This window comes from Atta colombica, unplaced genomic scaffold (genome assembly GCF_001594045.1).
Source record: "Atta colombica isolate Treedump-2 unplaced genomic scaffold, Acol1.0 scaffold205, whole genome shotgun sequence".
Classification (NCBI taxonomy): Eukaryota; Metazoa; Arthropoda; class Insecta; order Hymenoptera; family Formicidae; genus Atta; species Atta colombica.
In genome coordinates, this window is record NW_017259300.1 from 352,651 (window position 1) to 375,484 (window position 22,834).

A 22,834-nucleotide genomic window follows, 5' to 3' on the forward strand; every position below is an offset into this window, starting at 1 on the left:
GCGATTCGAAATGCCGATCGCGAAACTTGATGGCTCAAGCTTACGCTATCTTCGTGATAGGATTGCTGCCAAAATCGATGAAAACGCTCGTGCAATCGCAGACACAGTGAAAACTTGTTGCACGCTCGATCATCATACATTGACGTTGGATGACGCGTGTTCGAAATTTAATCCTCGAACGGCTGGTGCACTCGCGTGATGGATATCGCAATTTCTGTGCACGAACGACACCCATGAAAATACTTCGTTCCAAATGCGCGTTCCGTAATGCGCGCGATCACAATGAAGTCGGAATTTTATCCCAATATTTATATAGGAAGCTGACGGTAATTCTATAGAGTTGCATACGGGAATATCAAAACTATTGCACAAATCTAATTCTAGATAGTCGCAATACGAAAATTTGAGATTGCGTTTTTATTACTTTTTATCACGCTCCTCATTTTTTAGATCAACGCGACATAATTTTGATTAATTGCTCGATTGTAAGGAATAATTTAGCAAATCAATTATTGAAATCGTGGAACGATAAAAGTTAATTTCAACATACATATATCGAATGTAATCGAATGTATTATTAATAATCTAAAATATTTTAAAGTCAACATGTTTTTCGTACTTATTAATATTTAATTATTACAATTACATTATTTTACTTTTTGTAATTATAATTTATAATAAATTTTATTTTGTTGTAATTACTTATCATTTTATTATATATGTATAAACAAAAATTCTGTTATAGCAATAAATATTTGTAATTTTGGTTTTGTTCAAGAATATATATTTGAAGTAATTAATAAAATTATTACGTTAGCAATTATTAATAACATCAATTCTGTTTTGCGAGACAAAGTAATAATTTTAAATAATTTTAAATGTTTTTCAATTATTTCTTCAGCCACTATTAACAGTATTGATTCCAATATGATTAAACATATACATACAAACATATACATAGCACAAATTTTTATATTTCTAGTGTTTGATAATAACTTATTTTCATTAAAATAAAAAGTTGTTAACATGAAAGACAAGACGATAATACATTTGCTCATATTTCTTATGCAAAGATCTCACAAAATAACGTAGATTTCGCTAAACTGATGCGTTATATTTTAAATCTCGTTAATTTCAAATCACTCCTATAGCCGTCCTCGTTGCCTTTCATTCGCCAGTACATTTTTAACGAAGCCAGCTTACTACTTTTTTTTCGCGATACTATCCGCTTAAGGCTCAGTATTTCCGTTAGAGCTTAATCAGTTTAAGCATAGGTTTTATCCACAAGCGGCCACAACCTGCTCTTTAAATTCAAAGGAAGCTTAACGTTTAAGCTTTCTCGGAAACACTAAGTCTAAATAATCCCTTTGTGATACAATATCAAAATTATTACTTTGATCAAATAAGTAGAATTGCATTACAATTGGATATCGCAATTTAAAAATTTGCATAATATCATTTTTTAACTTTAAATCGTCAAAATTATATTCCTCTTTTTTATGAATGAAACATTCAATAAGCTGAAATAATTTACTCAAATTACCTATAATCCATTATCTTTATAATCATTACAATAGTAAACTGATATTTGTACTTAATAGTATACTGATATTTATACTTAAGAAAACATCAAATAAAAAATTTGTAAGGAATTCTATACTCTAGAACTAAGACATTTTATTGTCTTCCGTTCTATTGAATGTTATCTTCGTGTTGAGTTAGGATTATTGGTTGCATAATTTAATGTGATATCGTGAACTTTTTTAATAAAAGTTACAGTACTTCTTTGCGTTTCTCTTTTAACGTACGTGCAATACTTTGTTTGCAATACTCAGGTTATACGTTCTATCATGATTTTATATATTGTAATAAAATATTCTACTGAAGAATTGCTATTGTGCTGCTGTTATACGTAAATGTGCTACTACATATGTATTAAACATAACGTAAAATCCCTCTGTTATTGCAAAATATAAAGCGCATAAAAATAAAAGTAAAGAGGAGATAATGATGAATAACTTCTTTTTCCGGTCAAAGCTCGGAGTGGCTTTTTGTGTTTTCGAATGAGTGCAGCCATTACAATGTTCTGTCATGCATGTTACTATGTCTTTTTTGTGACACGAATGAAAAAGTTGATCTAGACCGCATGATGCGTAATATGTATTTTTTGTTTCAATAGACACGTTGTAAGATCAAGAAGTGTAGATATCAAGGTACAAAACTACAACATACAAAATTATGCGTGACTTTGTCGGACGTCTAAGAAGAGAAGCGATATTCTCCAGGCCATTTTTCCGTTTATGTAAGTTATACTCTGTAAGTCTAGACGTCGAGTCGCGCAGGTAATGTTGCTATTCTATTCTCGCGGGATTTAATCCCGCGGAGCTCGGAAGCGTGGCGGAACTCTAAGAAAGAATCGAAGAAAGAAAAAAAACAACATAAAGAAAGAAAGAGAAGAAAAAATATCATGAAAACCACCATGGGGCGATGTAAATACGGGAGGGAATTGCTGGTACTCTGGAAACTTGCTTTCCGATACGGATGAAAAACGATGGAAATACGCATGAGATGCCAATAGCGTTGCTTAACAGATAATTAAAAACTAACATCATATCTGTAACGAAACAGTGTGATGTGGACCGAAAATAATATATTATCATATATACAGTGTCCTAAAATTCAAAATACTTAAGCAAAAAAATTCTCGGAAAACTATTTCTTACCAATAATTAATTTGTTATATATTAACATGTTACAATAAATTAATTCCTTATTAGTGAGAAATTAAAATATATAATAATAGATGTCTGAAACATCAAGCTACAATTTCTAATTTGACTTCCAGTATTCATTTATGTACAAATTAGTACGAAATGGAAAATTTAATAAAAAATAACTTAAATGTGATATATTTGTGACAACTCTTTTTTAATAAGAATAGACTGCACATTTCTATAAAGTTGTCACTATCGATTTAGTCAGTTTTATAATATACTGAAGCGCGCTTTCCCTACAGAAAATTGCGGTCCAACTGAGGAAAGAGAGACAAACAATGTAGTTTTCTAATAATAGCACTAACCAATCAGCGATTGGCTAGATAAGGAAAACAGCACAATTTTTGCATCAGAGTGTCATCGTCTTAACTGGGATCCTCACTTTTCAATGATGAGCCAGATATATATTATAAAATTGACTTTAGAAAGAATGAAGTAGTTTAAATGATATCGTCCTTTCTCTCTCCTAAATGTTGAGGTAAGGAGGCATATGACCACCTTTTTGACATAAAAAAAAATCGAAAAATTTTTTTGCATATTTTAAATGCTTCATATCTTAAAAATGTTATTTATCTTAAAATCGTTTTTTAAAATTTGAAACGATTTAGAAGTTACAGCACTTTGAACGGCGCACAGACATTTATATAAGTCTTCTGTATCGCGCAGGTAGAAACTCGACTCCCTTTCTAAAATCACTTCTTTGTTATCATAGAACTTATAAATAATTATAAATTTTATATTTTGTAAATATTATATATTATAAATATTGCGTACTGTCTGGGACAATATATACTATTATATGTCTATGGATATAATCATATATTTTATAAACGGTCGTAAGCTATTTTGGATGCTTATCAGTTGTATTATAACATTCTTTTCAAGAATGGTAAATTATTGTTCATGATTAAAAGATCAAAAAGCTCCCGTGAAACTTAGCATAATGAATATCATAAATATGTGCAGCATAAATAAAATTTTCAATCAATGGAACAAAGAAGAAGAATTTAAGTAAAAGCCACGAAAAAATTGGAAAATTGTTCTGATTTATCGGACTATCCGAAGAAATAATGTCGATTATCGACTCTTCACTACTGTATCTGATGAAATTATACGGTTTGTAAAATGTAAAAAAATGTGATAACGCTATATACAATTTTATACAAGGTACTCAAGATCTTAATTTCGGAATAATAATAAATTGCGAATAATGCGAGCGAATTGTTTAGCAGTTGTTATTTTCAACGAGGGGACATCTGTATTGTTGAAAGTAATGGCAACAATGGGATCACAATTGGGAGAAATGCAGGGCAATTTGCTTCGTCCAGCAACATATGCCATAACAGTCAAGCCAACATCCGCGCGCAACACGAGACTCAAGAAGCAAAAGAGTTTATCACAAAATTACCAAAAATAAAAAAGATGATAATATCACTGAGGAGGATTCATTTTATGGGCCTGATATAGATGACTTCATGTAAGTTGAAAAAAATTAGTTTTATCATTGTGTAAATTTGTTGCAAAACTTTAAATGCGTTTTTCTCAAAACTACATTTTCAAAATTGGTACCATGGATAACTCGATGGATCAATCAATTTACTTAATTTTTTTTTTAATGAAAGGTTTAATGAAATTTCTAGTTCTTATTGGATGTTTTTTCAATTTTTTATTTATTCTATTTTTTTAGAAAAAAAATTAAAATTTTTGCCAAAAATCGATTTCTTATGTTTGTAAATCCGCCATTTTATTAAAAATAAAAAATTCAAAAAATCACATCCGATAGGGACTACAATTTTTAATATACTTTAAAACCTGTTTGAATTTTTTGTTTCAAATGAACCAGATCGAAGAAATTTCTGAATCGAAGAAATATCGCGAAATGCTGTATGCTGTGCAGGACCTAGGATGAGAGTCGGTAAAAGACAGAATATTTCGTAAAATTTAAAATGAAAAATTTTTATTAATAGTAAAAAATATGTATTTTTATTTAAAAAAAGATTCGATCCTTGTAGCTTGCATATTTTGTCTAGAAAAAAATCATGAAGAAGGCATACTTTTTGAAGCCAAAAGAGCTCTCTTAAAAATAAAATGTTAGCTGATAAGGGTTGAAAAGAGATGTTGATGTTGATATATTTAATTCTTTCTAACAGAGATTCTAAGAACAGTGAATGTGCAGTCTGTGGGTGAAACATAATTACAGTTTATCAACAGAGCGTTGAACTTCGCATAATTTCCGTATACTAACCTGTATACTAACCTGTACTTAATAATTATGTAACATTAATAAATTACCTATCAAAACTTTACAGTAACCCCAAATCTCTTTGATTACTATCTAGCTAGTCGTTCCTCCAATATTAGTTTCCTGGTGAGGAAACTAACATAGCCCATCGTACAAACGTAATAATCAGGAGCTAGCTGGTCTTTAATTCCATGCATAATGTACGAACGAATGAACATGTCATTAGGCAAAGTTTGTGTAGCGCGGATGCAGTTTTGAATGTTTATCGCCGTTTGTCGTGTGTAAATTAAAAGCTTGGTCGGCGGGTGGTCGCGCGCAGTGAAATGCCAGCGAGATCGCGTGCGTCCCCGCCGTTGCATTTCAGTTAACTGTAGTTAACCGCGTCAGTCGGCGAAAGTAGTGCCAGCGAACAAAACGCCGTAATTAGAGCGATAATTGTAGGAGCGAGGGGATGCCGCGCGAAGGTCGCCAGAAACGACGACTGTAAGAGGGGTGCGAGGGAAGTCTGAATCAGCCCGGTACTGCTAGGGTAATCATGGTAATTACTCGTGAGCATGTTCATTATGGCGCGGCTCTTTCTACATGAGGCGTGCCTCATGCCTAGGAGTGGCTAGATTTCGTTTCGGGCCATTGCTTCCTTTAGCCTACTTTGCTTCGCCATCGGTTCACGAAATGATAAATCGAGTATATACCGATTGCAACCCGAATGCGATTCGATAACAACTCAGATATGTAAGACGCGACAAAACGAGAATACAAAAATTACAAGGACATTTAATCCAACGCGCAAAATATCTAAATGTACGTGAAACGCGTGCGTGGGGGAGCAAAGTTAATTACTTAATTTATTCTTCTGGATTTGCGCGACGGGAGTTCTTGTATAATATGGTTTACATACAGGAAGGACATTTCCCTAGAATGTAATAAAGTATGATATAATAGAGATACACTCGTACCGTCGAATATGTAACGTTGTGCACATTAATGTAAATTCCATGTAAATACGATGCCATAGTCCAAGCCGTGTGCATTTGCGACCGTTTCAATCTGGAATGCTGATGTTGTCAACAATTATGGGAGCGTGCATTATATATTTCAGTAAGTTTATATACGCAGATGTATGCATGTGTGTTTGTTTGTGTGTGTGTGTGTGTGTGTGTGTGTGTGTGTGTGCGTGTGTGTGTACAAATATTTGATAAATTAAAGGATAGCCTTTTATGCAAACCGCCACGTCGAATGCCACGTCTCATCTGCCCCTCTCTCTCTCTCTCTCTCTCTCTCTCTCTCTCTCTCTCTCTCTCTCTCTCTGGAAGGCAATTTGTTGCATTAGGTTGCCAATTATCTGCGTCCACGTTGTGAACATGAGTAATGCACTTCACCGTGTACACGTTTGAGTAAATGTACCGTCCACAATCGCGTCTCAATTACAAGAGTAACATAATTGCCGCGAAACGAGTTCACATTTGAACGACATTCCCGAGATGTTGTACCGCCCTCCCGGTGCCATTCTATTAGTCTTTCATTCTAGCTCAGAGCTATTTGATTCTCGTTTTAATACCAGGCAGCAGCATAACAACGCGATGGCGAATTGAATTTCTCTGTGTCCCTTCTTTACTTCGCCATGTTTTCTCGTATCTTCAAACATAACCCCATGTCTACATGTATAATATTGCCGACACAAAGAACACGAAACCTTTGCCCCTATTTCATTCTGTGCAGAGGCAGCACCTCTTCCATCTTTCTGCACATAACCCGCACGATGTGGCACAGAGTTTGCAGTCTCGTACAATTTTGAAATTTTCGAGCCGTTGTATATTATTTCGTTGTTATTTATAAGCTACGCCTTTTATATATCAAAGATTACGCGGAGGTCGAATTTCAAGACAATATTTAAGTTTATTGTGGTTTAGTAAATGCATGAAAGAGAAATAAAATATGTAGAATAAGAATAATTTTATTTTTCTTAATTTTAATGATATGTTGTATGCATTTCTTTAGAACATTTCTTCTATTCAATTATAACAACTTTTTTTATAGAGAAATATACATAATTTTTGATATTTTCTTCGAATAAAAATATTATTTTTTTAAATTTTACATAAGAATATGTTTTATGAATTTCTACAAAATATTTGGTCTAATTATGTTTAATTATTATGACTTTTTTGGGCTTTTTTGTACAAAATGCATAATCCTCGATATTATCCACGAATAAAAATAACCTTATTTCTTTTAAGCTTACGCGATAGCATTCTCTTATATTTAAAAAATGACTACTCAAAAATCAATAATGGCAAGCAAACTGGACAAATGAGAGCAACAGCATTATTACCGGTATCAGTACGCAAATAAAAGAAAAATTTTTCTTTCACTTGCGTATTGATAATCACGCTGTTGCTCTCATTTGCCTTACTCGCTATTATTGATTTTAATTTGGAAAGTCCATACTTTCGAACTTTTTATGATTACAACTCAAAAAATTAAGTTTCCTGGAAAAGGGAAAAATTGTTTTTTAACTCGACAAAAAAATTGATTAATTAAATAATATCGGCAGAAAAAATATATTCTTAACATAATTAAATGAAATGTCATTTTTGTCATTTTCGTTTAAAAAATCTTTAAAAATTATTCCTTTTTTATTTTATGATGATATTGATACGGTTTTTAAAAAAATCACCTTTTCTATGTTATAACATTTTAATGATTTGTTATGAAATTAAATTAATTTACTTTTAATAATAAATAGAATAATGTTTATCTAACTCACTCAATAATTCGAAAATCACTTTTTTTTTTGTTAAGTCATTTTTTAATTAAGAAAGCGATATATTCTATGTATTTCTGTAGAATACTCGAGTGCTGTAACTATATTCAATTATGACAACTTCTTTCTTGTGCTCTTTCCTATATTGTTTGCAATGTTGAATATGTAAATCATATCTAAAGAAAGACAATTAATTTAACAGTGATAAAAAAAAGTTATTCTCGTTAATACATTATCATATATCATTTAATCTCAATCACAACATTGTACATTACGCATTCATTAACCCCACGTCCATTAGTTAACTCTGCGATGCGGTCTCACAATGGAATTAAGTTTGAGATATTAAACTGCTGTCGTCTCTTTCTACTGCTTCTACTCAAGTTATTAGAAATGTCAGTAAAAGCATTTAAATGTTGTTATATATTCTTCTTTGCCTTCATCAATATATACCTATATACACACACACTCACACACACACACACACACACACACACACACACACACACACACACACGCACGCACGCACGCACGCGCACACACGCGCGCGCACGCACGCACGCACGCACGCACGCACGCACGCACGCACGCACGCACGCACGCACACACACACACATATATATATATATATCTCATTTCTGGAAATGCATAATTGTCTCTAACGATTTACTCTACCGCTTACAATACCTGTTGAACAATCATCATTCTCATTATTTGCTTTAATAAGTCAAGGTAATGAATACGATATACATTACGCGCCAGCTCGTTATCATTAGAATTAGTGCCGCGTTACAAGAACAATATCATTACCGTTAATGGTTTATAGCATACGTTCAGCAATGTATAAGCCACGCGTACTTTTATTACAGTTTGAAATTAGTTTAGGCGTGTTGAGAGTATTATGCAGTACGCGGCAGCATTACGCGGTGTAGCGATATATGTCCGCAATTATATACTAACTTCTATCGATAAAGCCTGTTCAGGTTCGAAATAGTTTATAATGAGTATCCATTAAGAACAAATTATTGATAGACGCTATTTTCTTTCGAGAGCAAAGAGTTGTCAGCATGCCAACAGCATTTTCAAACGTATTCCGGAGATTGACGATTTTGACGAAAGATATAAGTAGCGATATGCATATGAAGGAGAGGAAACGTCCATCGTGCCCAAGTAATCAGAATATGGAGGGGTCAACCGGAAGAAAAAATTATATCTGTAATTGAAGGATATGGCGCGCATCCTGCATACAATGTTGATTCGGTTATCGCAAAAATAAAATTTGATATCAACGATTAATTGGCAATATATTAAACGTACAACAATTTTATAAATGCGCGAATGAATTATTGACTTTAAAACAAATTATTCAAATTATAACATTATTATATCGTTTTTTTTTTAAATATTGGTTTCAAAGTATATTGATTTTTGATAGATTTATATATTTGCAATGATATTAAACTCTCTTACAAGTCTTATATATGCATACTTTATAAAAAAATTAGAGCTGGAAGGAAAAACGAGAAAAACTCCTGAATGCAAATATTGAATAATAGTGCAATAAAATTTCAATTGAACTTTGCAAAGAAATCATGACATAACGCACAATTGCAATCTCTACCAAGCCGTTGCAATTTGCATTTGTGTATTTTTATTGTTCCATGCTTGTTGGATATTAATTCATAATTATCGATCGCTTCGTTACGAACTTGTAATTAATTTGCCGTTTTGCATCAAAATAATGACGTTCCGTTTAGGTTGCTCGACATGTTAACTCGTCGATCTTCTTTTTCATTCGACATACATTTTATAATCAATCGACAAAAAAAAACTTGAGTCTTTCCTGACAACGGGAAATGTCGGGGTATTTTTAAAAACTAGGCTGTCTATGGAATACGCAAATCGGATCAATCCGACGTTCGAACAAAACTCAGGCGCAAGCGCCTCGCAATTTCAAATATTGCTCTCGCTAATAGAAACTGCGCAGTGTCAATACCGAAATGTCCATTGTGTTATGCAAATAATCGCACTCAAGCGAACAGAGCGAGCGTAGAAATTCGAAGTTGAAACCGTTGACCCGTAGCGATATGCATTTTGTGCAACATTCATAACATTCATATGAAGAGATATCATAGAGGATGTGTCAATTTGCCGTTTTTATTATCGATCATAAATATTGGTGTGCTCTTGTTAATTGTAAAATAAAGTTGACTCGTGAGCGTTATAGCAGGAGTTCCTTCCATAATAATGCTTCATTGTCCATTCAGAAGGATTTTGTGTTACTTTAAAAGACGAATATCATTGTAAGCGCTTCAGCCTTATAATAAAGCTCACGAGCGTTTCTAGCGCGAGAGAAAATTTATGTTCATCCCAATTAAAAGTTATCTAAAGCATCCTCGCAGATACCCTTCAGAACCGCTGAAGCGTACTGTCGTTTCTCAGTTCATGGAAACACAGACAGTATAAATTTATTTAAATGCCGTTCGCGATAAGCGTTGTGGAAGCTGTTATGAATGGAATGTAATTTCCCGAAAAGCAGCGATGGGCTTACGATCTCCAGGTACAACTGTTACATTTTCATCCAGCCTTTTCAACGATTTCGTAATTGTCAAATCTGATCGATTCAATCATTGAGAGCTTAACCTTTCCGATTTAGAGACGATAGCTAATATAAAAAACCTACAGAGAGAATTTTTTCTTAGATCCTTTATCCTGAAAATATGATAGTCGTAGGACAATGTTGTATTTCAAAGAATTTTAATGTAAATCTCTCTCATTCATTAATAAAATTATAATAAAGTATAAAATAAGTAAATAATAAGTTTGATTAATTCTACTGAAGTGCATGGTAAAAATCTTTAAAATATTGTATCGTACCGCAACCATATTTTCAGGGTAAATTTTAAAACAAAATTCTCTCCATGTACGTGTATATAAAAGAATTATATAATTATTTTATCGAACAGGTCATTTCATGTATGAAAGAAATGAAGTACGGAAGTCTCAGTAGAATTGAAAAAGCTTACTCTGAATAGTCGGGAAGTTCAGGTTCTAACCTGACTGGAGTAATATTTTTCGCAATAAATTCTTTACGGTTTTAAGCATCATTATCCACATAGCACAAATTATTCCAACAACATTATAGCAATTGCAAGCATTATAGCAGTTGCAGCAATGTTGCAAAAATTTCTGTGTCGTACAGATATTAATTCTCACGATATACACGATGATTTTATACACGATTTACTACACACGTCGTTCATATCGCAGGAAAAAAGTATACAAAAATTATTAAGTGATTCTTATATATACTTTTATGTATGTTATAAAAGTGTGTATGTTATAAAAAAAAGGAGAAGGTAGAGCTCATTTAGAGCTGTATATAGTTTTAATTCAATCTGAGAATCCGATTTAAGCTAAGTTTAATCAATCTAATGCTTCTCAAAACATAATTAAATAAATTCGATTGATTCAAATTTTAGTTCAAATCTAGCTCACTTAAGAATCGCATATTGATCTATGACTACATATCTTCAAAGAAGAAAAAGGACACAAATGATAATACCTAATCATGTGTACTAAAATTAAATTGACAATCAATTTAATTTATGATATTATTATTTTAATTTCCATTAATGTTTTAAGTTCAACAGTAATCGGCAATTTATGCAACAAGAGAATATATTTAAAATTTATATAGAAATATTATTAGACATCAAGATCCAATCATACTTGACGTTTCTTTATTTATTTGATTTATTTATACAGTAATCTAATTTAACTTATTATTGTTTAACTTATTATTACCAAGGAAATGTAGACCGTTGCGTTTACATAAAACTCAAGACTCGAGACCGTTTGCATTTTATTGCTGTTGCTTTCGCATTTACCGAGGTCACGAATTGTAAAACATAACTCGTGGACAGTTGTGGATCTGATATATTGAAAACTGCTGTGAGTACGCATTCGTTTTAGCGGCAATCTCATCGGTCAAGGTAGAAATGCTGACGATGCCATCGCACGCACCCGGGGGATGCTGGCTCGTAAAATGCAAGTTCCTGTGTGCACACGAGCTGTTCGTATGTGTGCACATACACATCCATGTACGAGCATCTGTCACATCGGCGAGCAATGCACATGGATACAACCGTGAAGTTACTTCCCGGGGACACAAAGGTCCTAAGAGAAAAAAATCCATCTCGGTAGGATAGACGAGCCGAGGTCAGCCAAAGCTTACGACTTCGGGAACTCGCTGGCAGTTTTCCAAAGCTTCTTCTGGCCAATCGACCAGTCTGATAGCTTGCAAAACACACGGGAGCCTTCCGATATATTCACTGAAGCTGTGGGTACTTGAAACATTGCGCCTAGTGCTATAAATCAGAATCAACGAATGTGTAATTATTGTAGATGTTATGTATATTATCAATACTGCGGACAACGTTTTTGAAATTCGTTTCTCCTTTTTGAAGCAATGAAATGTATGCATGTATTTGTAAATTCGAGGACATGTCAAACGTGTATTTAATATTAAAACGCAATTTGAATTTAGTTCTATGCAAATGCATCGATATCAATTCTTTGACGTGTAAATATTTATTCGAACTTTTACCAAAAATTAAAAAAAAATTCGTAGCATATACTATGTATAATATAACGCGTGATATGTATGCAAAATGCAACAATGCGTTTTGTGTAGCTTATTGATGTATTTGTGATCATTATACAAAAGCGTTATTCATTCAATCTTTTGTTCTAAATATTTCGTTGAACTGTATGATGTACCAAATTATTAGATATAAAAGTTAGATAAAATATAAAACAAGGCAAACTAAATTAATCCAAGAAACGATAAATGTATTTCATATTGTATTGTATCTTAGATTTACAATATCACTTTGTGATATTGCACATTACATAATATCATACATACATACAGAATTAAAATGTAAATTTGTTGTGCATCTGTTTTTCCATTACGTGCACGAATGACGTTTCGCATATACCTAGATGCACGCGGAACACTTTATTCGCCGTGTGCAGTTACCCTCATAATTATTGCAAATCTAATTGGAACTAAATTTTAATGCGGATTCATCAACATGATTTCCCGTTCGGGCGTGGCTCACATCGGGCGATAATTCACGCCGAAAATCGATCTCCGGTTGGAGGTATATCGGAGATGCGGATTAACAGAGCAATCTAGCTGCCAAATTACACGACGTGAAGATCCGGATCTAGGTGATCGGTATGCGACAATCACGTAGTACGATTTCTCACGTGTTTTCACACAGGTAGCCGTGGCGAACGGCCTTACCTGACTGCGCGTTGATTGTACCCGACTATCCGGTGGTTGCCTTTTCCGTGAGCTACCTTGTGCGCCGTTTGATTAACACAGCCGAGAGTGTGGACGGCGTGGTTTCGGCATGCTGCACGTGACATTACGGGTATACCATCCATTATTCTCTCCTCTCTTCACCCTTCACTTCGTGATTCCCTCAGTGTCGCGCTTAAATAGATTCACGCGCTCGCGCTCAGCTCCGCCCTGCTCTCGTCGAGCCTCCTCTCTCATATGTATTTCCTTCTGCGCTACTAAATCATCATCAAGTTGGCGTAGCCGCGATAGTGTTACTTAGCATGCTGCTTGCGATCTCAAGTTATACCGCGTGTCGAGTTATTGGATTTCCAATTATTCAGGCATTCGAGTGGTGAAAACTCGCGATATGTGCATCGTGCTCCGACGTTATCTCGGTATTCGCGTGAATTTATCACAACATCTTGCATTAAACTTCCCACATGGTGATGTATCTTGTTAATGCTCCGTTCAGTTTTTAGGAAAAACTCTTCCGTACTTGCGACGTGTAACAACAGAATTGTTTTCGGAAAACTTGATAACAAGAAGAGTAAATAGCTCAGTAATCTTGATATTCAATATCAGAATTTTGAGGAAGATATAATCATTATTAATTAATGTGATATTAATTAATACACTGAGAGAAAAGTGTTTGTGATGACTACAATTGCGTGATAGAATCATAGTTAGGAACTCCATTTTTATAATTATTATTGCTACAATGTTAGTAATAATAATTGTATATATCTTTTACCAAAAAAATATATGTTGTTATAATGTTAGTATAATTATGCTTGTAGTTCTATCAAAAAATATATAATTGGCATTGAAAATATAAACTATAAATTGAAAATATAGACTAAATTGTAATTAAATTAGTAATTACAATTATTTTTTTCTCTCATTGTATAATCATTATTTACCTAAGTGATATTCATTAATTTAACTGACTAATGATTTTTCTGCGCGATTTATACAATTCCACGTTTTTATGAATATATATCCAGACTCAAGATATTCCACTTGTCAGTCCGTTCGAATAGATGAAGACTATCCTTTATATATAGTTACTTGTTATATCATTTATCTGGCCACTTCGCCAATGTCACATAGGTGTGGGGATAATGACACAAACGAAGAGGATAAAGGGAAAAAAGATAAGAAGCGACTCGAAAAATAACGAAGTATCCGCGAGGAGCAGAGAAAGTAAACGACTCTTGGTGCTTGCGGCGGCGCTCTTTTGATTTTGATGGATCGCCCTTTTCTCATGACGTTCTCCTCGGCTTTCTTCCTTCCTTCGGCACTTCCTTCCTTCCTTTATCCCTCGTTGGTGTAAAGTAAATACTTGGCCTGACGGTGATGGACGCAAAATCGTTAGAGTGATAGGTTCTTAAATCTTGAATTGACTACGAAATATAAAAAAGCTCTTTTAATTCACATCAAATATCAAGTTATGTATTTTTATTTTCCATTTTCGATCACTCCTTATGTTTAATATAATTTGCATGTAATATTAATTACAGATTTGAAATAACTATGCAAGAAATAATTGCGGATTATCAGTGTCAACAGATACTTTTAGATACGCGTCGCCATTTTTTAAATCCAAATTATAATTAAGTATACGAAAAATATATTTAACCGAATTTGCAGAAAATTAAAGATATATCATTTTATCCTTGTGAAAATATTTGATAGAGTTGCTGAATAATTGCATTTCATGCAAATACAAATTAATCGACTATCATTAACCGGATCAACACAAACCTATAATGAGCCAATGACATATTTCATCATGAATGAAGGACATCAAAGAAGAATAGAATTGATTTAAATAGTATGATAATTGTGTGGAAAATGGCTTTAACAATTATTTAAATAAGTAAATTATCGGTAAAATGACATGTAATGTATCGTGTACGTACGATAAATGTGAAATGTAGACTGTCATATAAATTTGATTAGTGCAAAAGCTCTCTCATTTGCAAATAGATAATTCATATATCTATACAATCATTTTTATTTTTAAATATTTAATTATTATATTTTATTTTTTACAAAATTTTTGATAGAATTATGAGATTTAATGTCTTTTTTATCTTCAAGTTACTCTCCAAATTATCAGAAGCTTTTATAATAGGAAAATGAAGAAACAAAATCATTATTGCAATTTAATTATTTTCTAAAGTACATATTTACAATTAAAGTCATGTTTCATGTATATCCATAATATCAAAATGAGATTTGCAGTATTGAATGTCGATATAGTAATAATAGCCTGTGGCTTAGATATGTAATATTGTTTAGCTTCAAGTAAATACGCAGCCTATTAACTAGTCGGCATAGTCAGGTCTAATTTGTTACATAACCACTCAGCTCCACCCAACATTTAATCGAATGGACAATCGAGTCAGCTGTCGCGAATTAATTTGCCTTGCAAGTGTCAAGAACAGACCGACAGCTATCATCATTTTGACTCGATTTATTGGAAGTATTTATTTGAATTATTCTTCAGATTCTTATCACGAGTCTTTATTTCAAATGATTGTGATAAATAATTCAGATTAATTAATATAATACAAATTGTATCATAAAAATGTAAAATACGTCTATATAATGATAACGTCTATATCATAGAATAATCAGGATGTAAAATATGAAAATACTTTAAATATAATACTCGTTATTTTATACGTTTCTTGACGTGTATTGCTCTAGAAGGAATTTGAGAAGAAGCACATTCATAGAGGCATTGTCTCTTCGTCGCTATTACGTCGCACAGAATTCTAATAATCTCGTTGGTTGTTCCGCTTAACAAATGAACAGAGTTGTTCTCATTATCTTCAGCAGTGCAGTTTCGAGAAAATCACTTCCACGCAATTTCGTAACAATTCGAGCTGCGGTATTCAGCAGCGAGCTCTCAGTATTGCTTTAATGACATTCTTTGGAGAACTACTGCGTGAAAATTGTTGAAGGAAATATAGATTGGATGAGAGCGATTTCGAAAAGTAATAAATGATCATGCGTTGACAAAAGACAGATAGGGAAAGAGACTAAAAGAGAGAGAAAGAAAGGGAGGAGAAGGAGCGGGGAAGAGAGAGAGAATACTACTTTAAAGGGCTGTTGAGGCATTCTACAGTGACCACAAATATTACGGTCCAACCAACAGATCCGCCCTTGTGAAAGTGCAAGTCGAATTTGTGGCTGGGATTTGCTCGTCAGATCGCAGCTCTCGTGTCGGGTAGGCCGCGCGAATACCGCAAAACAGACATTCTGTACATTCCGAAACTGTAATATTACACTTGTTGTCCGAAGGATTTTGTCCTTTAGAATTAATAGTGAAAGAGAGACGGATGTACATCTACGAATATTAGACAATTGTTAAGAAGTTTTAGAACTTTCAATATTAATTTAGACATTGAGATTATAATGGATTTTGAAATACTCTCCAATGATTTCGTCTATACTTTTAAATATGAATTGTTGAAAATGCATTTTCAACAGCTTGCTATGAAAGTATTAAAAGAATAGAATCAATCTGTTTTAGTATAAGCAGTATGCATTGATCTATATATGCATTATATGTATATAAGATAATTCTTTTTTAAATTTATTTCAAAATATGTAATTATTTTTGCAAAACGTGTTTGATAGAAAAGCAACTGGTGCGCAAATTTTTGATATTAAAACGATACGCAAGGGATATTCTCAGAGTGTGCTTGTATATGAATATACTAAAAATATCATTCCAAAGTAATTACGCTCCGAGTTGTTGCATTAATTAATGTCACAGATTATATGTAGGATAATATCATGTTTATGTGTATATATCGTAAAAATCCTTTGCAAGATTTTAATTGCACTAAAATTGCGCCGTGCTACGAGCACCGCAGTTTCACTGCTGAATGAGGATTAAATAACAACGACTAAAATATGAATGGCCGTCGTCGCTTTATAATATTATGATTTATCTCATATCTGACATTTATATATATAAAGCAAAATTACTATTATTCCTTTTAGACCTCGAGATGTATAATTGAAGCGCGGAGATTTAAATTTATGAATAAATATATAGTCTCTTGCATTTTTAATGTCACTAATGCGGTGATCAGTTTTTCATAAATTCACAAATCTAGTGACACAGTTTTAATGCACAAGAGATATGGTATTTTCAATGCACATGTAACAGCTTTCAATGATAAACGATTGTAAGTCTGCGAAAACGTATTTGCTAGAAAATAGTGATTAAACACGATCAATTCGACGAAAGCGTGATACTGCCGTCTCTTCGAAACCCAAAAATCGATCGGATATTCGTATAGCACTTGTGCGTGTACATATTGCGAATATGAAGTCATTTGTGAGATTGAAGGATAGAAATGGAATTTTATTGATTTGTATATCATATCATGAAATGATATGTTAAAAATTAAAAAAATTTGAAGCTATGGAGATTATTGTGTAAGAGAAGTCTTGAATTGTGTTTATCTTAATAAAAATTCGAATATATTCACATACATTTTTAAGTGCGATCTCTTTTGTTACATAAGAATATATTATCAGAATAAATGAATGATTTTAGATTTTAATATAAATTTTCGTAGCTACTGATTGATATTTCTTAATATTTCGTTTATAATAGAAAAAAAATGTATAGTATTCATTCCTTCATTCTATAGCGATATTCATAAAAATTCTTCGAGTTCTTATCCATAAAATTAAAAACTTTTAAGTGATTCTCGTCAAAAACCACTATAGGACAGATTATCAAAGTTACGACGCATCCTACCACTCACCCAATTTTTACGCTACACGATGCTTATAAGACCACGTGGAGATTGATAAAAAGTTGGACAGAAGCTATAGCGTAAACTTTACTTTTGACAAAAATATTTTAATTAAAAATTTCTCGTATATTTTTGTACTCTTTCTACAGAAAAATAAAATGTGTGAAGTAATCAATAAATAGGGGAAATGAAATCAGTGATGTAGCATAGGATATAAGAAAATTTTCTCACTTTGTCTCTCTGTTTTACGTTCCAATGGGTTTAATCATATTTTACGCTTATGCTATATTATAAAGTTTTACAAGTCGTATAGTAAAAATGTCATCAACTTTGCGCGTAGCAACTTGAAGACTAGCTAAAGCTCTAACTTGCGCGTGATGCAGCTGCGTAGTTTCTTTGTAAGTAGATTACTGAAGTGCAAGTATACGGAGTATACACACAATCCTCTAATGCAAACTTCGAAAAATATGATATATATTTTAATAAAATTACATTCTTGGTTTTTTTCAACTCATTCGATTATACTTTCTTGCTTTGACTTTTTATTTTTATTATTTTTGTTTTTTCAAATTTTTGTTTGTAAAGAAATATATGGATCTTTGGGACTAATTAAAGTTTTTGTTTTATTAATTTATTTTATTTTCTACAAAAATTTTTCAGATTCAATTTTTAATTTATAACATAAGAATGTTTGAAATACACAAATAAAATATTATTGATAAAATTTATTGCTCTTAAATCTTGTAGATACAAGAATGGGGGATGAAATTTTTTTTTCAGAAAATACTTTTTTTAATTATTGCCAGGATCATAGAATCCATATGTTCCAATTACAGATTAAATTCAGCACATTTAAAATTTGACAAACTTTAAATTTGACAAAAATCAAATTTTTCAGTGGAAATTAAATTTTTTTCTTACAAAACGAGAAAAAGAATCAGTCTATAGTATCAAACATTAATAATCAACTCACCTTTGCATATAAGCCGTAAAGTGAAGTTGTTGAGTCAAGCCAAGCTAAGTCACGATGATCCTTGATTTCTCTCTCCCACTTCGGCACTTTGTAAGTCACACACGCACATGCACGCCAAGACAAATCGTACCTCGACGTGCCATCACTCTGTTTCCCCTATGTCGACGATTATTCCATTTGGTCGGCATGATCACATCGGACTATCGCGCGTTACATAATACCCTCATGTCGACTCCTCCCCAGAAACAGAGATGATTTTTAACGAGCTGCAGACGAGAAACTGTCTTGATGACACTCAAGGACGGAAAACACTCATCGGACGAGGCTGTCGAGTTGCGGTTTACGCTTCCGGTTTACGGCGCCGTCCCGAATGTGTGCATTTCCGTCAGTGTGGATTAAGGGACACGTCATTGTGTTGTCGCACAAGATTGTCATTGTACGCGCCAGTCGTGACGCCCATCGTGACAAGTACTCACTCCGGATACATCTGTTGTTCAAGAGAGTCCGTGTGATAAGCGGCCTGGAGTATCTTCCGGTGTCCCTGGTGGCCGCACTGTGGCGGTCTTATTCGCAGAAATTGAAGTATCGAACTGGTCGATCGTTCCGATTTCCGCACATTTAGCCACGTTACGAATGAACAGATTGAATATGGACGTGGTACATTTACTGTTATTTATAGTGGATAGCGGAAAGAAAAATGATGAATGAAATATGTATGGCGAAGAGTAATGAAGAACATACAGCACAGATCATTTCCGCAATATTGTAGCAACATTGCAACGTTCCAGCAATATTACAATAACATTAGAAACGTTACAGCTATATTGCTGTAAATTTCTGTGCTGTATGGGAGGGAATGAGGACTTATTAATTTGAAATGCTTTTCGCAAATAACTCACATAAACTATCAAATGAGCACTGTGTACATATTGTTAATTACTATCGGGTGCTAATTGAAATTTGCCTTGAATACGATCACTTCCACGGAGACATAGACAATCGCGCGTGAAAAGCACGGTTTTGTCGATGATAAATTTTACGAAAGTTTTACAATTAAAATTAGTAAAAATCTTAGTTTTACAAATTGAAAATAAAAATTTCTTTAATGTTATTATGACAGACAATTTTATACGAATAATTGATTTTTTTTATTGATATAATAAGGTCAACGTGTAGCTATCCGTCTTGTATTTTACGAAGAGAATGAAAAGAATTATAAGAAACTTAATATATAAGTTAATAACGAGCAATGATGTAAAAAATTTTGATATTCTAGCTTGAGAGAGAGCGTCCCACATATTTATTTTAATAATTTAACAAAATTAATTTCAGATCTATCTAAAGATATTTTAACAAAACCGTTCTTTTCATGTATCTCGGTCAACTAAACTTTTGAAGAAACTTCTGTTAAAAAAATTAAGCTCTTTACAACGACGACATGCAATTGCTCTTGCCTTGACATACAATATTAGTCGTACAAGAGAACCGCTTTCGTTTCTCCCTTCTTTCTATGCTTCGAGAGTGTAATCATTGGGATGTCGACGAAAAAGCTCACGATCCAGCGTGAAAACGAGCAGCTCTTGTGAGGAAGAGAAAGAGAGGCGGAAAGAGAAAAAGAGAACTCGAGAGAGTCCGAGAACGAAAGAAAACAGGTAGGAAAAGACCGAACCATTAGTTTGCATAGGTTGCCTTGTAGCCGCATCACTCGTGCCGCACGGGAGAATTTTCGGCGCGGCAAGCGGGAGTCTCGTGTACTCTGTTAATTGCTGGTCGCTAATTGAAGTTCGTGCAATACACGGGGCCGGGGCGCATACACTGGGTTGCGCATACATCGGCCCGGACTTTTCGGTTGCGAATTCTCGCGTCTACGGAAGCTGGCCGCGTCGGAAACAGTCGGCGTTATCATACGGCCGCGGTAGCTCAGTAACACGGCGTCGGGACCACTTCGTTACGCGATTGTCTGCGGCAAACTACGCGCATTTACATCGGCGAAAATTACATGAGGTGCATACGGACGCGTCCGACAAAACTACGAGAGCTCGTCAGAGACTCTCTCGTTACTCCGATCGCATAAATCGCGCTCACGAACTTTGAGAAGTTATTCTCATCAATGTTTGTATGTTTCGTGATCGAATACTTGCCATAAAATATATATGAGTTAGCGGTGATAAAATGCATGCATGTTTAATTTTTCGATTCTGGAAACACATCATAATTAATGCTATTAATTAAAAGCATTAATGTGAACGTATTTATATAATTTTTCTTGTTTTATGTAGTTGAATTTTGAATATTAAAAACGTTTATTTAAAAATATGTAAAGAGATTTTAAAAAGTCTCTATAGAAGATGACATAAATGATTAATTATTTAACAAACTCAGCATAACATTAACGATAAGTTTGTATTTTCTTAATATTAATTACTATATAAGTAAAATACAATCTGTTTTTATGTAACAAAATTTAGATTAAAATAAATACAATTAAGATTGCCACTGAAATCATCACAATGATAATTCTGCTTAAGAGAGGTTCTACCAATTGGATATTCGCGAATATCGCATTTGTATTGTGGTGGATTATACCAAATTCATATGTATATACTGGTAGAGGGAAGGAAATTCATCAACGCCTCTTTGCACGATGCATAGTTGAATGGTATGATTGTACAAACAACTGAGCTATGGTATGCGATTGCTCAGCGCAAGTATATCGGGTCTATTCATGGATCTATAGAATCGTAGAGTCAGTGCCCAATGAATTCTACTTACTTTAATTTCAAATCTTTGTTGACCGAGTGTTTGCGCTCGAAAACGAAATTGTTTAATATTAAATACGCTATTGAAAGGAAATGCATGCCACGTTACGCTTATTATTATGCAATGTCTAAAAGGGGAAAGTAAATCATTAATACTGATAAAACTTTGTAAAAAGAGATTATTTAATCTTCAATGCCAAGATTGCTTCTGAACTTTTTCGATTTTAGATTTTAAAATATTTTGATTCAAAGCTTTTTCATTTCAGATAGCTCCTTATTACATTACTGTATGCTTTAATCTTTCCCATTGCACTATTTGTGTTTTGTTTCAGAAAGCATAGAGCAAAATAAATTATCACAAAAAATGGATTACATTAACACATTTCATAACAATCTATTACAAAATATGAGTAATATTAACCAATATTCCTTAATTTATATAATGTTATATCAATTTATAAGTATAATATAAATACACTTATGAATAACATTAAGAAAGATATAACAAATACTACGCATACATGTTTACATATATGTGTATGTCCGCACTTTTCCATTACTTCATATATAATACTCATACAATACTTCGTATATAATACTCATAACACGCTCGATACTCAATAAAATCTATAGGTGTTCAGTTATCCTCGGTATTAAGCCGAGGCAAAATAATGCACTTCCGGCGATCGACGATCCGATCGAAACTATAAAACCGCGCTCGAGAGGGGCCGGTCTGCATACTTCGCCGCTCTTTTACGACTTCATTAAGGTGCCGTTACGAGCTAGATACTACCGAGCGAACAAAGTGTATACTTATATAGCGCCCTTACGATAAACCGCGTCGATTTATGAACATCACGTGCGATTTAACGGCCGTTACTAATAATTTTTTGCTTTGGGATACTGTAATTTTATAAAGTTGATATGGCGGACTACTTTAAGAATGAAATTTTAATTTTGTTATATACATGATTACATCAAGCACAAGAGAAGTTGAAACGATTTTATGTTGATATTTTATGTAAACGAAGTATGTTACACATATCAGCAAAAATGTGTATTTCTTCAGTCTCTATATATATATATATATATATATATATATATATATCAATTCTACGTATAAAATTTGTTACCTTGTTACCTATATAGTTGTCACTACTATAAAAAATTCTCTTCCTTTTT

General features: G+C 33.2%; 1 protein-coding gene across 1 annotated transcript in view; it reads right to left on the reverse strand.

Annotated features, from left to right (window-relative positions):
• LOC108687390 (chaoptin-like) overlaps window positions 1–18,919 on the reverse strand; it is a 100,227-nt gene extending 81,308 nt beyond the window's left edge. The window contains exon 1 of the mRNA XM_018193122.1: window positions 18,894–18,919. The gene's annotated coding sequence lies outside the window, so the exon portion shown is untranslated. The remainder of the gene's footprint in view (window positions 1–18,893) is intronic.
• Window positions 18,920–22,834: the final 3,915 nt, after the last annotated feature.